This window comes from Castanea sativa, chromosome 7, assembly GCF_040712315.1.
Source record: "Castanea sativa cultivar Marrone di Chiusa Pesio chromosome 7, ASM4071231v1".
NCBI lineage: Eukaryota > Viridiplantae > Streptophyta > Magnoliopsida > Fagales > Fagaceae > Castanea > Castanea sativa.
The window spans coordinates 33,278,455-33,297,988 of NC_134019.1; positions in this window are offsets into that span (position 1 = coordinate 33,278,455).

Sequence of the window (19,534 nt, forward strand, 5' to 3'; positions counted from 1 at the left end):
ACAAGATATGGCGGTACAGTTTTCTTTTTCTATCTTGTGCACAAGATTCACAATGATCTACCAAATGGGCCAACAATTTTTCTTGAGGGCAATCTATCAACCCAATTCTCCACTCCATGGACTAAGCCTTAGAAAATCTCCCATTAAAAACCATAACAATATTATTTCGGGTCAGATCATAATTTGAATCAAACACAACTAAATTCTACAAAGTCCAACAAGGTCCAGTAAATATACCATAGTTTATAATGTTTTATTGGCAATCATAATGATTTATTTTGTTTGGCCTACAATAATCATTTGAGCATCACTGATTTATATATATAATAATAGGTAAAGCTGAGAGAAGATCCAATTAAATTTCAAATTGAAATTCAATTAAAGTCTAATTTTGCGTCACGTGTTTCATCTCATCTAAGTTTTTAAATTTTTGTGCCAAGTGAATTAATTCAATGTGAAAATTGGATTTCAATTAGAATTTGATTTTGCGACATGTGTCCCGTTTAATCTAAGTTTTTAAAATTTTTATGTTAAATGAGTTTATTTAGTATAAAAAAACGAGGGGTCCAATATAAGTAAACCATAAAAAATATAATTTTTAAATGATTTTATATTTATGAGCCTTTTTTTATAGAACTAAAAAAATTTCAATTTTATAAGTCATCTATATATATATATATATATGTAAGGACCAAAAGCTCATAAAATCAATCTTCGAAACGTTCTTGTTGTTCTATTCACTTAAGAGTCCTCATACAATACATTTGGTAGAGAGGGTTCAACAACAAAAAGCCCCCTCCTCGTAATCTCTTGATTCCTATTTATACTATTCTTTGCTTTCATCGTAGCCTTACACCTTGCAATCTGCGGTCCTTTTCCCGTGACACTTGTCCGTCGGCAATGGAACAAGATTCCACTTTGCATCCCGTACTGTTCAGGTCATGTCCACATTAATGCGACGGATAGAGGAGATGCTTGCTAATTAATGCGGCCAGAATGGTTGTTGCCCAGCATTTAATGCAACCTTGCAACCTTCCAAATCAGCCTATTACAACCAGATATTTGTAACATGCCCCTTATTTAGTTATCGTCCACGCCACCTCATCTTCGGGCACACCTGGAGAGACCTCATCTTTCATTCTAAATGTTGGTCTTCCTTTCTTCGGGTCTTCGGGTTCTCAGGTCCTCGGGTCCTCACAATATATATATATATATATATATATATATATATATCCCATCTAATAAAAAAAATTTAATTTTTGTGCCAAATGAGTTAATTTAGTGTAGAAAACAAGGAATTGAATACAGATAAATCATTAAAAAAAACATAATCATATATCTAACTCTATATATAAAATTAGAGGGAGTGAGAGTTTGAATGGTTTTATATTTATGAGCCTTTTTTTGTATAACTAAAAATAATTCAAATTTATAAGTCATCTATATATATATATATATATATATATATATATATATATATATATATATATATATTAAAAGGTAAAATTTAGAGAAAATCCAATTAGATTCTACAATTGAAGTCCAATTTTGCATCATGTATCCTAAATTATTTATTTTTAGAGAGGTTTTTATTTCTTAATTTTGGAATCAAATGTTGGACCATATTATAAATCTCCATTCAAGTGAGTTATTGTGTACAAAAACTAAAGAATCTTGAATTAATGAACATACAAATATTTTAAAAATTGAAAATTTACATTTTCTACATAATAACATTATTACAAGACTTTTTAAAGAGTTAAAAAAACATATATAAGAATATGACTATCAATAATATTTAAATTATATATGTAAGAATTATACTATGCATCTTAATGTATATTTTTTAAATATATCCATGCATATGCATAGGGTTACAAGCTAATTGAAAAATAACGACATCAACAAATTACATGAGGATTATAAAGTTATAAACATAATAAAACTTGGTGAAGTTGATTCTAGCCTTAATTGAGTGTGATCGTACTAGGGATGTTTATCAATGCTCTTATCATAACTTCATTGAACATTGTTTAAGTTCAGAGTTGTATTGAAAACATCATTTTAAAAATCACAAATAAGCGCTTGGTAAAAATGTGAAAATATGCATTTTTTATTTTTAAAGCTACATTAAATGTTTGGATAAGTTGTTTTAAAAATGGCTGTTTGGAGTGTAAATTCCCAAAAAAGGACTTAAGTATTTTGTTAAGGCTATTTCGTCATTTTCCTTTAATCAGTGTTTTTTTAATTACACAATCTAATAAAAATATACATGGAGGTAGTGGCGGCTTTAAGAATTATTTTCAAGGTGTCAACAAGCATAAATTACACTGTCTAATAAAAAGAAAAAAAAATTTCCTCACAGTAGTCAAACCGTGATGATGTTATAATTAATTTAATAATTAATTGATATGAAAATAAATAAAATAATGATGTAAATATTAACAATCTTAACAAAAACAGTATTTATAGATGTTCAAAATATATCTTGATTAAATATTAGAAGATATATCTCATAATTTACTACAAAGATTAATAAATATCCTCTAATTATTTAAGATATTTTTTTACATTTGTAATTTACTGATATAATTAGCCAAACTATTAATATATTAACCAAACTACTAATATATAAGATATTCTATTCATCCGTGGCACAGAGTTCAAAAAGTAAAGCTTACTTCATTTTAAAAATTAAAAAAAAAAACTACATATATTGAAGTTTGAAATTGTAGCAAGTATTAAACAAAAAAAAACAAAAAAATTGTAGCAGGTATTCAACTTTTTTTTTAGAAAGTAGCAGGTATTCAATTAGTCTAAAACACGTTTTTCAAAACTAAAATACATGTCAAAGTAACATGAAAACAAGTGTGTGGCTGTGGAATTTTTTTTGTTTAAAAAGTATAAAAGTATAAAAGATCTCACCTCTATCTCTGTTTCTTTTCTCCCGTCCTTTCTGTCTCTGTTTCTTTTCTCTCTTTTTTGAGAATCTCACCTCTTAGTCTCTCATACAACAACTAGATCAGAGCACACATCTCTTCCTCTATAACCTTTCTTCCTAAGCAAACGGATCTATCAATGGTAGATCTAACATCTATCCAAGGTTTGAGCTTTTGGTGAAGATGAACGAGCCTAGCCACCGGCCATTTTCAGTGAAGATTGTTGTGGGAGGAACTGTGAGAACCGAGTCTATGGGAACACCCTGGATTGAAGATATACATGGGAGAATAAGGGATAAAGCTAGTATTTCTTATCGTATAGGCGCTATTTTTTATCGTATTAGCGCTATTTTAATTTTCTGAAGGAAAAAATAGCGGTTAGTCAATCTGCGTTTCTAAAAATGCAAAGTTTCGTAGTGTTTTATAAACGTGAAAAATCTGGATTTTGAAAATGCAAACGTGCTAATTTTGTGGAGCCAAACGATTTGGCAAATCACATTTTGTCTAAAATGTGCGTTAAGGTTTTATAAACAATCTATCCAATCGGGCTCGTATAAGCTCCTTGAAATCAAAATAATTCATAGTGTTTGCACCTTTTTCTTCTCAACATTTCATTTTTTAATCATAGGCAAGAACACTAGAAGACCCTGACGTGACCCGCTTGGATGATGCGTCATGCGGCAGATAATAATGTTTTAAGATAAGTAGGCGTCACTGTAATTACTAGGAAATCAGGCATGTGTTTGAGTCATCATTGGTCATTCAGGGTGACCACCGAAAAGGCTTTTTTCCTCGGAAAAGGGTCTTCTACCTATGTTTTCTAAAGCCATGTCACTGTGTTGTATGGATGATGGATTTTTTTTTTTTTTTGAATTTTTTTTTATTGTAATTCAACACAAATATTGGGAGCCAATTTATGGTCAAAACGTCTTTTAGAATATTTACATCTGATTTTTAAACTTTTCTTATTTAACTATCTCAAAAGCTATTTTATTTATTATACCATACTATTTTACAATACACTTAACATCTAATATGTTATTTATCTCATTTATCCATTAAAATATTAATTTCACTAGGGGTGTTTCGGTTCGGTTTCGGTCAGTTTTTTTTTAACTGACCAACCGAAACCGAAATTTTCAGTTTTCAATATTGTCAACCGAAACCGACCGAAATAGTTGAGACACCGTCGGTTTCGGTCGGTTTTTCGATGAGTGTTCGGTTTTGGGCCTAGGCCTAGAGTTTGGGCCTCTTGGTTTTTTTTTTTTTTTTTTAAATTCTATTTGGGCTTCTTAAAAAAAATCAGTATTCAAGCCATTTGTTTTATGGCCCTTTTATGCTCTAATTAAGCCTATTTTAGAAACATGTTTTGGGCTTATTTTAGGAACCAATTGTGGCCCAGATTCGGGCCTTATCTATTTTGGCCCATGGCCATCTTTAGGCATTTTTTAGCTTTCTGTTTTGGCACTTTCAGCCCAAATTTGGGCCTTTCCTATTTTGGCCATTTTTGGGCCTTTTTACAACCTGCTTTGTATTTTACACAGATTCATCAAAAAACAAAAAAAATCACAACCTCAACCTGTCACAGATTCATAAATCCAAAAATACAAACACATATAGCAGATTCATAAATCACAACCTGTAATAAATTCATAACCTGCTTTAGAGCTTCTATTATACTAATTAAAATACACATCACATATTCAAAAATCAAAAAATAACCTGTCAACATGATAAAACCTGTCAACAATACAATTGCATAAGCACAACCTGACAACACAGATTCACAAATCCAAAAATAATCTAGAGCAATTTCACAAGTACAACATTACAAAACAGATTCACAAATCCAGAAATAATCTAGAGCAAAAAATTGCTCTAGTGCTCAAAGCCTCAAATCTGTAGCTTTTTATAGGCAGTAGGCACCCATCAAATACAAACAAGATTAAAAAATAAACTGTACAAGTCACAATAAAATAACTAGTGCAGATTTCAATACTTACATAATAACATTACAACAAAATAACACCAAAATACTTACATAACACCAAAATTACTGGTGTTGATTTCAATACTTACAAAATAAAATAACTAGTCCATGTGTCAATACTTACATAATAGCATTATAGCCAAAGACTCAAAATAAATTGGCCATATGTCAATGTCAATGTCAACATATACTATCCATATTTAATATTTGGCCAAAGATTCAAAATAAATTGGCCATATGTCATTGCCTATTGACTAATATCCTATATTTTCTATGTATAGGGCATTGTCAAAGCACAAAATAAAAGCCCATATCTATATATCTATACGTAGGCCACTATCTACTAGTGTCTAATAGCAAAAAGTGTAAATATCATCATATACCATTATACCACCCTTCCAAAGAGCAAAGAGCAATCTTCAACCATCAACGTCAATAGGTGTTGGTGTGGACATGCCTAGTTCCGATGTAGCAGCATCATTCACAAGTTCTACAAACAAAAAATGAAAAAAATATAAAAGTCACTTGTACAATAAAACAATATATATGCCAAGAATCCAAGACATGCACTTTTTTTTAATAATAATAGACATGCAGAATTTTTTTTAATAAATAAAGAAATAGAAATTAAATTTTTTTAATATAACAAATACTAGTCATACCTCCATCAAGCTTTTCAAACTCCTCAACATCATCCATGGCAGCATGAAGGCAGATTGGAGCCGATGAAGGACGGAGCCAATTTTGACCACAAATGAAGGCTTCCACCATAAGTGGAGACAATGAACTCTGGAAGGGATCAAGGACACGACCAGCCGTACTAAAGGCAGATTCTGAGGCCACAGTGGATACTGGAATTGCAAGAACATGTTGTGCAACTCTTGAAAGCACACGGTATCGTGGAGAATTAACCTTCCACCAAGCCAAATTATCAAAATTATCACCAAAGACATCTTCACAACTCTCTAACAAGTATTTATCAACCTCTGATTTGGTATTTGAAGAATCAATACCCTTCAAGTGCTCCTTAAATCCCATCATCCTTATTGCCTTTGCATCAACCACGCTAGAATCATCTCCCTCCATTGATCCACTTGGTTTTTGGCCTTGGGCTTGTGCAGCAGCACTAGCACTACTACTCCCCACTTGATTTTGAGCATAAGCATTATATAAATCCACCAAAACAGTCTTTATTCTTTTTGCCATATCAACAGCCTTTTGGTTCTCATACAAAGTACCAAAACAGTACTCAAGATACCTCATCTTGTATCGAGAATCAAGAACTAGCCCTACATACAACAAGTGATTCATATTATCAAAGTTCCCCCAATACTTTTCAAATTTGGTCTTCATGTAATCAGCCATTTTTTTCAACAAATAACTATCTTTTTCATACTCCAAATCAATTGTGTCATGAATTGACATGAGCTCCAAAAAGAAAGAATTACTAGTGACATAATTAGCACCCGAAAACCGCAAGGTTGCATCATAAAATTTTTTAAGAAATTTAGAAAAGATCCTAATCTTTTCCCAATCCACATCACCCATTCCCCAAGCAACCTCATCTATATCACTTCCATCTTCCTTTTCCTCCTCTCTAATTGTCATAAAATAATTTGGATCTTCTTCCTCCAATCTCTCAAAAAAATTTTGATACTTCTCAGCCTTCTCCAACATAATATAGGTGTAGTTCCACCTAGTGGGCACATCTAAGCATAACTGACCTTTAAACTCAACTTTCTCCTTCTCCGCACATAACTTAAATGTGTTTTGTCTTTGTGGAGACGATCTCACATATCGCACAGATTTTCTCACCTTCACTATTGTCTCATCCATTTCAACTAACCCTTCACAAACAATTAAGTTCAAGATATGAGCACTACACCTCACATGCAAGTATTTATGCCCTAAAATTGTTGCCTTCCTATGCTTAGTCTTTTTTTGAATAAAAGAAATCAGCCCACTATTAGAAGCAGCATTATCAACTGTAATAGTTAAAATCTTGTCTATCCCCTAATCAAGTAAACACATCTCAACTGTCTTCCCAAGTGTTTCACCCTTGTGATTTTCCACTAAACCAAAACTAAGAATTCTCTTGTATATTTTCCAATCACTATCTATAAAATGGGTAGTGAGACACATGTAGTTCAAATTTTGAACGGATGTCCATGTATCTGTGGTAAGGCAGACCCGCTGCTCTTTTAGGGCTTCTTTCAACTTTTGTTTCTCATCTAAAAAAACCCTAAAGCAAGTTTTGGCAATTGTTGTGCGGCTAGGGATTGGATTGAACCTAGGTTGGGTTTTAGACATAAACCTCTTAAAACCATAACCCTCCACAAACCTAAAAGGTAGCTCATCTAGAATAATCATCTCTACCAATGCTATCTTACATTCCTCAAAATTAAACACCCATAGCACTAGTTTACCACTACTTTCTCCTTCTTTAGGTTTGAATGCTAGGGTTGATTGGTTTTTTTTTTTCTTCCCTATAAGGATATTTCAAACATAGTGATTGTATGTGAGTTCTCATGGTTGTAGTGCCATTTTGCTTAGTGTCACAAGCATAGGTTGTGTTATAGTAGTTACAAGCTGCCCTAGGTTTGTCCCCCCCTTCAATAACAGTGAAATGACCCCAAACAAAAGATCTTTTTTTACCAGTATTACCTGCATTTGGTGGGAGTGGGGGTTTGCCTTTGTCTTTATGCACATTGGTTGTGCCTTGACCCGCTTCAAGGTCTTAACCCTCTGCGATTTCCGTTGTCTCATTCATCTACAATAAACAATAAAACACAATAAGTCAGCAACTATAAAAAGTAAAAAATTAAAAATAAAAATTAAACCCCAATAACAATAAAAAAATAACACAATAAAAGTCAGCAACCAAAAAAAAAAAAAAAGAAGGAAAAGGAATCTAGTATACAGCAACAAGCCGACAATAAACACGTCAATAAGATAATAATAAACACAACAACGTCAAGGCAATAATAAACAAATACCCCAACATCACAGTCAACTATTAACAAATGCAACAACATCACAATTAAGCACATGGGGTAATTGATTTTCAAATCTGTAACATCAATTAGAAAATAACAACTCAACATCACAGTCACGGATTCATAGCATGTCAACAACAATAAACAAAAATATATCAACAATAAATAAATAAAAAAGTAGCTAACTTTATAAAAAATATATAAATAAATAAATAAAAAGGCAATCAGCTAACTTTAATTATAAACTAAAGTTAGGGTTTTGAAAAAATCAATAACCCATGTGTTAAAGTTAGCTCACACTCTGGGTAATGTCTCACAGTTGTATTCCATTAGTAATAGATCATGTACTAATTGAGAAACTTGATCTTTTATTATCAATTTTCATATTAACCGATTAATCAATTAATTTATCTAAAATATTTAGAGGAAAAAAGGACTTGTAAATTGGCTTGATGAGTATTGACATATTAGAGGTTCTATTTAAATTTGTCATAATATGATGTTAAAGACATAATTTTTAAATAATTTTGAAAGTATAAAGACTAAACAGATGTCAAACATTCAAAAGTAAATACACCCAAAAATATTTTCTAAAAACAATTTTTAGAGATTGTAAAATCTAAAATTTTTTTAAAAAAAATGCATCGAGAAAATACTTTTAAATAATAAATTAGGGTTAAATTTTGGGAATGTTTGAATTGTACACCATAAAATTTCAAAATATAGATTTTACCATTTGAAATTATATTCTGTTAGCATTAATAATTATTATCATTCATGTTTTTCATAAATTAGCACATAATCTTACCATATAATTTTGTTAGTTGACATGCATGTTTAGTTTGTCAAATAAAATAATCACACGCAATATGCAGTTTCATTTCTGTAGCTTAAATAATTTTAAATAATTAAAATAAATTTTTTTATAAAAATATTACAACAATGAGTTTTTGATGACAACCAATTTTTGGACACTTTGATAAAAATAAAAAACCAATTTTTGGACACAAGAAAGCTACAAAACGCAACGATTCAACCTCCACCAAATATTCCTTTATTTTTTTCCAAAGCCCCAACAAAAACTGCATTAAGATTTGGGAATCCCAAAACACAAGTTAGATCAATTCGATCGAACCAAATATGGAGAACCTATGGCTCACCGTGAGATGGAGGCTGAATGGAGGCCGTCTATGGGCGTGGACGCTGAATGGAGGCGGTCTGTTTCGAAGGCTGAATGGAGGCGGTCTGTCGGCATGGAGGCGGTCTAATGGGAACGACAGCGTTTAAGCGAGGAGTGGTGGAACTGGTCCGTGAACATCGCCGCGAGTCGAGTTGAGTCTTTCTTGTACTTGCCCTTTTAGCTGGCCGAGTCATGGCTCGATCGAGAGTGAGAGTCAGTCATTGCATCGGTGCGTGAGTGAGAGTCAGTCACTGCATCGGTGCGTGAGTGAGTGTCAGTCAGTGAGAGAGAGAGAGAGAGAGAGAGAGAGAGAGAGAGAGAGAGAAAAGGGAAAGGAGTAGGGTAGTTTTGGAGATGGAGAGCAGCGGCTAAGTCTAAAGAGAAGAGAGAGTGGAAAGTGTGAGGTGAAAAATGTGGGGTATGTAAGGTAGGGTTTCCATCTTTACATTTTATAGTGTAATTAGTTTTAGTTTAATTAGAATCTTAAATATTTACTTAGTTTAATCATAGGTAATTAATTTAATAGATTTTATTTTAATTATAGGCCATTAGGTCGGATCACTTATCAAACAAACAACAACAAAAAAACAGGGCCGGATCAGTCAAGACTCAAGGCCCATAGTGATAAAATTGAAACTTTGAATCACCATTGGCCCAATTGTGAAAAAAATTGGGCCAAAGTATGCCACTTATTTAAATATATATTATATTATATATTTAATATAATAATATATAATAATGTTTCGGTTCGGTTACGTTCGGCGTACAAAAATTTGACACCGACAACCGAACCGAATATTTCGGTTTTTTATAATATAAAACCGAAACCGAAACCAAACCGAATCGAACCGAAATTTTTGTCTCGGTTCGGTCGGTTTCAATCGGTTTTTTCGGTTCCACAGTTTTTTACACACCCCTAAATTTCACCACCTCTTTCTCTCTCTTCCTCTACTCTTTCTCTCTCTATCCCTCTTCCTCTTCATAAAAAACAATTAAAAAAACCCAACCACCACTGTCATCAATAACCGCCATCAACACAACCAAAACCACCACCATTAACCCACTCTTCCTCTCCATTTCACAATGTCTTAAAGATCACCACCACTGTAACTCACATTCCAACAAACCACTACCACTCACATTCTACTTCAAAGCAACCAACGACCACATCAACACACTACCCACCACTAGACACACAACACCCAAATCCATAAACCTCCACAACCACAATCACAATAGACAATCAACCACCACCATCATTCACCCATCCCCACCACCACCTATGAACCAAACCCATAACACAACAGCAAACAGTGAAACTGACCCCCCCACCACCAACATGGCAACCCACACTTCCATATACACACCCACAGATGACCCATAACAAAAACCCACCCCTTCACCACCACCATGGCAACCCCCACCTCCACCATCATCATCACCCACCACCACCGCAACCCCCCACCACTACCACCACATCAACCACAAACCCAACCACACATACACCCACACTCATCAAACCCACCGCCGCCATAGTCATCCATCACTAAAACATAGTAGATCAGTAGAGATTAGACCGATCTTTGCTTCTCTGTTTTGTCATCTTGGAGGCCCAACCAATCTCAACCAACCCACTACCCACGTTAGACAAAGCAAACCCAACCAAGCACACCCACGCCAATCTCAACCAACCACACCCATGCTGGACCCACGCCAAAAAAAACCCAGCACCGTGAGAGAGAGAGTCAGAGAAGAGGGAAGTGAGATCAAAGGGAGAGTGGGAGACAAAGAGAGATAGAGTGTGAGGAGTAGAGAGAAAAAATTAATTTAATATTATACCAGTTGCTATAGTATCGTTATACAAGTAAGACTGTACTATAGCACTACTATAAAAAAAAATTACAATTTACAATTAAAAGTCCAAGTAATGGCTTGTTTGTGCTTTGATGCTAAAATTTCCCAATATATACCATTTACAAGACCCAATGCAAATGCTCTTACGAAGGGAAATGTCTTAATTTTTTATCGTTTTGTATTAAAAAAGAAATGGGTCAGGCACTCAGTTTCTTCAATTATAAGCCCATATAATATGTGAAAACTATAAGTGGGTTAGGCAATGGAGAAGGCTATTTGATGGCAACTTTTACAAAAGATTAGTCTCCCCAATTTTTGCACACAATAAGCACAACACTATTTTTTTTTCTTTTTTCTCCCTCTTGGTAATATGACACCATTACGATATATTAGGTACGAATCATTTGGTTACAAAATAGCTTGACCTTATAAAAAGCTAGCAAGTTCTCCACCACAAATGACAGGTTAGCAAAAGCAACATAATCAGTACATTAAGAGGCACCAAATTTAGCCTGTACATTAGCACACTAGTAGCTTCCTTAAAGATGTGTTGAGTCATCTAGCTTGTGAAGTTCCTCGTTAGGGTCCTGCAATCATTTGGAAGGGGCTTCATTATGATGTTAATATATGGGTTAGAAATAGCATGCACAATGCAATGATAAACACTTTGAAGGTTAAATTAGTGTTATGGAAGGTCAATTACTAAATATGAAGGTTTTGTGTTTTGAGTTTCATACCCTCAGTAATGTTGTTGAGGGGGGCGGGGTGTTAATACCTCAATTAGCAGATGCTTGACATTAGGAATTCATCATTGCTTTAAAATGCAACTTTCAATGTATGTGACAAGCCCCCATTTTTTTTACCAGTCTGTGCATGCTTCCAAAATGGTTGGGACTCCCGTCAAAGGCACATGCCACATCGCATTAAATGATATGTGGATTGTTTGGTGTAATAAACGCTATTATGACTGATTAGACCTCTTGATTCACTTTTTGTGGGTTTATTTAGATTGGCATAGTGAACAACATACCAAGATGATTTATACACCAGTCACATGTGCTAGTCTTCAACCTAGTTGACAAGTGTTAACGATGAAGTTACAATGTTGCCCATGTATCATATATTAATCCCCCATGCTACCGTTCTCAAAGTTATTTAAAGCGGTAGTCAAAAATCCAAGCGATGTTTTGTAGTTGTTTGTTGGTATACAACAATAATAATGATTGTCGCTAGTTTTGTCGCTTCATACTTCATGCATACCTGTCATTTTTGGTTGTAAGAGGCATGGGACTTTGGGCTTTTTCTTTCAGCTAATGAAAACAATTATTGTGCTAGTTCGAGTTCCAGTTATACACCTCACCCCCCCCCCCCCCCCCCCCCCCTCTAGAAAATTTAAGCTTCCTAGGGCTATATTCATTTTGGCCATTTGATCTACAAAATTCTCTAACCTCTTTGCAACTCTCTCCCATTATTTTACAATCTTTGCCATCTTACCGCTCTATACATTCTTTGTCAGTAGCTTCCCCTTCCTTGTAAGTCCTTTCTTACCCTCTCTTCTTGTTATTCCAAAGGTCTTTAGTTTATGGATAGGGAAGTATACTAAGTATTTAGATTACCCTACTGCAATGGCTATTTTTTGATATGCATGCACCATCCTTGATGATGTTGATGTATGGTACAACCCGCCTTGAAAACTCAATACAAGTCGAAAGCAATGAGCTCTTTTTGCCTGTTGTGGCTATTATTGAAGGCGGAGTCTAATTCCCCCTGCATCCTTTATTGGTGAATTTCCTTCACCATTTAAGGTTGTCTTTCCAAGTTACCCCTAATGTATATTAGAAAAATTCAATTGTTTCCTTGGTACAAACCAAGGGGTCTTCAAGATCATAAACACCTACATTGTGACCAAAACTACCAAAGGTTAGTACCCCCAACAAAGGGATATTAAGATCAACAACCTGCTGTACTCACATAGGAGCATGGACTAGAAATTTCTCATGGTGTTCAATAGATGGCACGATGAGGTAACATCTCTTCGATGAGATGGAGTCTTAGGTTCAAGATACTTAAACCCTTAAATAACTAATATTGTTCATATTATAGTTTGTGCTGTTACTAACACTAACCTTGCTTTGTACAAATCTAATGGCTCGAAAGGTCAAGCAGCCTTAGGTAAACTTGGCAAGTCTAAGAATCGTTTACTATAGTGCAAGCATTGTTCAATATCAACTTAGAGCCAAATAAAAAATCTTACCCCTCGTGACTACATAACCTACACTAGTAGCAACTTTTTTCACAATCGTCCCACCTCTCTTTTTCACAAATGCATCACAACTCCAAATTATTTGTTCTTCTCCCATTTCATTTACTATGTTAACTTTAATTAATGATATTCCAACATAATTCATTAAGTTGAATGTTTTCATTATACACACACACACACACACACACACACACACACATACATAAAAATATACCTAAATATGTATATGTATAAACATATTAATAGATTATGGATTGTCCTAAAAGTTTAAACACTTAGGAAATGGTAAATTCAATTATTTAACCTTAATTAAAAATTTCCCTTCACGCGTGGGCTCAAACTCCCTCTTATTAAGTTAGGCCCAACACATTGGATTTTTAACATTTTCAATGAAAGTGAGAGTAGACAAGAATTGAACTTAATTTATTTCACTTTAATACCATGAAAAATTACCAATTATCTCAAAAATTTAAGCTATTAGGAAATGTGAGTCGTTGCCATAGAATTAAAACCTATTAACCATCGCACACCCTTAGTGCGATAGTCACTCCATAAATATAAGTGCTTGTGGGGTGTGGGGTGTGGGGTGTGGGGTGTGGGGGGCAAGGACTGGGGTTCAAGTCTCTAAGAGGGAGTTTCACACACATATAACTTAGATTATGCTAAAGTAGAAATTCTATCTTGTATAAAAAATAAAAAAATAAAAACTATTAAAGAATTCATGACAGAAGCTATGAAAGTTTTATGTGTGTGTGTGAGCGCGCGCGTGTGAATGTCGACCTATTTGGGAAGACCTATTATCAATTTAACAAACGTATGATCAATAGGATAAGAACTTCCAATTGTTAAACAAGAATTAAAAATAAAAAGCATAAGAAGTTCCCATTGTTGAAGAAATATTGAGAAGGCCCATTGTAAAGCAAACGGGTGAAATTGATCAATTCGAAAAATTCTTGTTTTTCATGAAAATTTCAATGCTAATCCCTCCCTTCCCCCACCCTCAAAATAAATACCATATTTAAAATTAAGAGTAAATGCAATCTCTTTCTTCTTTTCCTTTCACCTTGTCCTTGCCAGCAAAGCCAACCACCAAATCCAAACTTCTCCAAATTAGTAGCAACTTAGAATTTTCCACGACTTCAAACTACGACTCATCCAAAAAAATAATTGTGTGCAAATATATAAATTTTATGTTATTTTTAAAAAAATAAAATTAACTAGAACCTAGAGGGTAACTTACCAGCAAAAATTGATACAACAATTCAACTTACGGTTCCTCAAAATAAAAGAACCAAAATATGGGTGGTCTTCAAAATGTATATTAGGAAAGCAAAGTATTCTTTTATCTTTCATATTGTCAATATATCTTTATATTCATATATATTTTAAAAACATATGTATATCGTTGAAGATTTTTGTTAAGTTATGATTTTTCTCATAACATTACTGTTGGCTTATTCCATGACAAAAGGTGTTGTAATTGCATAAATTTATTTCCTTGTTTTTTTGTGGAATTTATTTGTAATGGGTTTAGTATTAAGTGATGAAGATTTGATCAAGACATCTAAAAGTCACATGAGGAGCACATGCTAGAAGCTGAAGAGTCAAGTGCCTTCCGTGGAAGTTGAAGAGTCATGTGCTAGCTGTGCCAACTGTTTTCGCTACACAGCTAACCCTCGAGTGACCTGCGAATTTCACTGGTTAGAGAATTTTTTAGTGTGACCTATTTGTCCATCACTCATATTATATATATCCTCATTACTCACAGAAATTGAAAGGAGCCTATTGAGAGAAAAACCCTAAGAGAGGTTTCCACAACACACCCATATTGTTAGAGAAAGAACTACTCATTCTTAGAGAGAAATTTTTGTAGTCTCTTCTCCTTCTCTCTCCCATTGTTATACCCATTGAGAGGAGATTTGTACCCAAACACTACCCACACCCATTCAAAGTGTTGAGAGTGTTTTTGGAGTTTGGGAAACATTGAGAGAAAAACTCACCTTGAAAGGAGCCTATTAAGAGAAAAACCCTAAGAGAGGTTTCTACAACACACCCACCTTGTTAGAGAAAGAGCTACACATTCTTAGAGAGAAATCTTTGTAGTCTATTCTCCTTCCCTCTCCCATTGTTATACCCATTGAGAGAATATTTGTACCCAAACACTACCCATATCCACTCACGGTGTTGAGCATGTTTTTGGAGCTTGGGAAGCATTGGAAGATGCCAAGGATGGCGGATGCAATATGGAGCTTATTGTTGGATCCGGAAAGTTAAAGAAGACACGGTTTCACGTAACTTTGTTGGAGCAAGAAGCTTGGAGGGCTTAGGTACATCAGGTAGATTAGGCTTGAAGGGTTTATTACTATTCATGTATCCCAACTGATTTTCTAGTGGATTATTTACCACTTGGAGGGCGGTGGAGAGGTTTTTCACCGAGTTCTTTGGTTTCTTCTTCGATAACACGTGCCAGTGTTATCTTGTATTTGCATCTCTCTTTCCATACTCTTTAACCCTTAATTGCTGCTATTTTTGTAGTTAATTATGTGTTAAAGTAGTTTGCCAAATTGGGTATTGCTTATATTTCATATTCCACACATATATTGTTTGAATATAAGCTTGTATTGGATATTTTGTTTTTGGAGATCTAAACATTCACAAGTGTTTTATACACTAAGTGAGTTTTCAATTTTAAACATATATATATATATATATATATATATATATATATATATATATATATTCATATGCTTATGGATAAAAAATTCCTTTGAAAATTGAAATTGTGGAATGCACTTACATGTCTTCAACGGCACTGCATCTTTTTTTGTGGCATGGGGATTACTAGTTTTGTGCATTGTCCAAACGTTTTGTGCTCATTTTCTACAAGTTTTATGCAAACAACCTCAATTGAATGGATCTACTACCTTTCAACCCAGAGCCAAGTCTAAATATTTTGTGGACAAAATAAAATTTTTCTCCAAACTAGTGTAAATTTTGAAAATCTAACCATTGGATTGAATTTCTATATTGTATACTTCATGCTTGAAAATTTTCAAGAAGATCAAAGATTAATTTATATGTCATCAAACAAATGTTAAAATTTCAAGTTTTTGTGATCTTAAATTGTGTATAAAAATTAAGTATATTGATCGAATAGTAAATAATATCCGATTTGAATGAAATTTGATATGCATGTTAAGAACATAAGAAACATGAAATTCAATGGTTAGATATTCAAAATTCACACTTAAAAAAATAGATACATGAGAAGTTTGAAGAGTTTCTCACCAAATTAGTTTAGAAAGAAATTTTGTTCATGAAGTTAATGTCCCAAAGATTGCAGGAGAGGAAGTCAAGCCCATAAATTTTTATTTTTAATTTTTTAACTTCAAAAGGAAATGCAATATGGTAATAGATTAAAGCTAGTTTCTTTCTTTTAACATACTAAATAAGAAGAAAATCAAAGCATGAAACAAGGCAGGTATAGGGTTACCCCATACTATAACGCATTAATGAGCATGACGTGATATATAAATTCATATGCTTGCTAATGTAATGAGCATATCTATTCATATCTATTTCTATTAACTATATAAAAAGAGGCAATACCTCTACAGAGCCATTTCGGTTTAGTGAGCCACTTTGTCTTTTTTTTTTTTTCAAGTTTTGAACAGTAGCTACAATACCAAGCAGCTCCGTAGCTACAGAGCTACAGTTTTTTTTCAGTCTTCCGTCTGTACTTTTTTTTCCTTTTATATATATTGTTATACTGACACAACAAATTTCATAATATTTTCACAATTATTAAGGTGTCAATTTCTTATATATCAAAATAAAATAATAAAATATGAAACTATAACCAATCACAACTGAAAATAAATGTTTTGTGTAAATATTGTAACACTTGTTAAGTGAATGTGTAAAAGCTATAGTACTTTTAGTTTGTTCTATATGTATTTTTTTTTTTTTTTAAGTCATCAATTTGTGCTCTTTTTTCTACTAACTATATAAAAAGAGGCAATACATATGCTTGCTAATGTAATGAGCATATCTATTTCTATTAACTATATAAAAAGAGGCAATACCTCTACGGTGCCATTTTGGTTTAGTGAGCCACTTTGTCTTTTTTTTTTTTTTTTTTTTTCAAGTTTTGAACAATAGGTACAGTACCAAGTGTAGGTGCACAATTGCGCCTGGACCCAAAGATAAACGTGGGCTCAGACCCAATGAGCCTTAAACAATAAGATTTGTAGAGTGTGGATTTGAAATCTAGGTTAGGAATGTGGGAAGCGTGGTAAACATACTTGAGTGTTACAGTATTTGCAAATAATAAACAAATATGACAAAGAAACCTCCTCGGACGTAAGCCAAGGACGATCTGTGTATTATTTCTCCTTTTCTTTTAAAGATTACAGTTCTTAATCATTCTTCATCTAACTGACCGATCCCCCCTTCTTTCCTCTCTTCTTTTTCTTAAATACTTCTTCTTCTTTCCTCTTTGTCCACGTGTCACATGAATCTTATCCTTAGATTCCCCCCCTTCCACCACCTTCCTAAAGTCTTTAAATAATAGCAGGAAGGTGAATTCTACTGTTCAGGGGTCATTTCCCTATTAATGCGGCCAGGGAGGTAGGTGCAGGGTCTTTAATGTGGAGGTAGCAGCCTTTTTCTGAGATATTTCTCTCACACCGTTGCGTCTAGAAGGTACTTGGATCCTCCTCTTAACCAACAGTTTTTCCAGAACTCTGCCTTTAATCTTCTTTGCGAATCCCAGGGTCATCGCGGGTCTGTCCAAGGGGAGATTCATCCTCGGACGAATCCTCGGACCTTCGCTCTGTGGGCCGACTTGTAGTCGTAAAGGCCTTTAGTCAAAAACGGACTGGCACCCGTCAATAAAGCCCAAGGCCCAAATACTTGCTCAGGTCCTTTTACTCCCCACAATAGCCTCTCAAAACTTTATTTTTCCCCATTCGAGGAGAAAAATAGAGTTTTGATCCGACCAGAATACCTTCCACACGTTTCGTACATCACCACACATGTGGGGATCCTTCTGTTTCCCAGAAAATGCCGTCTAGCGCTTCGAATTCCAGAACGCGCGCATTTATGACCACAAGTTACACCCTGTTCCCCACGTTCAACGATGAGATGAACATCTAACGGTCCATGTCGCCCCCTGAAAATTTGGGCGGGACGAATCCAATTTCGAGGCTGCCTCTCTCACGTCAAAACGCTTGGAAACCCACGCCTTCATTCATTTCTTTAGAATTCAATCACATCAAAGTATCAGTCATCGCCTTTTCTCTCCAAAAACCCGTGGAAACTCGCATAACCAAATCTCGTAAGTTTTTGCTTTCTTTGCTCCTTTCTTCTCGGATTCTATCCTCGGCTCCCTTCTTAACTATTTTCCCTCTCAAAACTTGCCTTTTCTTTTCTCCTAGATGGGTAGGTTTAAGTGCTTGGTAGATACCGCCGCTAGGATGGAAGGCTTTAGGGCCAAATACCAGATTCCCAATGACATAGGCTTAAAATATTGTCCAGCAGAAGTCGTAGGTGGTTCTAGGAAAACGAGAGAGGTTATCATCCCTATGATTGCCTTCATAGAAGGTGGGATGACTCTCCCTATGAGAAGTGTAACTAGGGAATACCTTTGCAATCATAGGTTATGCCCAGACCAATGCGCACCCAATGTGTTTAGGGTCTTAGGAAGTGTCGACGCTCTAAATGAGTAGATGGGCTTGAACCTCTCATGGCACGATGTTGCCTTCATGTACGAATGCCACAAACTCAAGAACGTAGGTTATTACATTAAGTCACGGTCTAGTGTAGTTAGGTTGATCTCTTGTCTGCCTAAGTCCAATAAAGGCATGAAGGATGACTACCTCATCACCTCAAGCAGCTGGCACGACGGCCCTCACTGCCCAGTCGTATGGGGAGATCCAGGTGTGACTCCTTAGGAGTTAATTTCCCTACCCCGCAATTCAATCTCAACACCTTTAAATGTTTTATTTCTTTTTGCACGTTGTTGTTTCCGATTTTTCACAAGTATTACAGATCTGACCATACTTGTCTTCTTGGGTGTCCTTTCTCGCAGATAAATAGCACGTGCGCCCACACTTGAGCCATTGCAACGTAGCCGACCTAAACCGCGTTCTCCGTTCAGAAGTCTTTGTGAGTGAAGACTTGCAAGTAAGAGCGGCTCACTTAATACTAGGATACGACCCCATATCCTCGGACTTCCAAGAGATAGAGAACGCGATTATCGTGGGGACAGGCGACGCAGAAGGATAAACGTAGCAAGGCCGCACTTTCTCG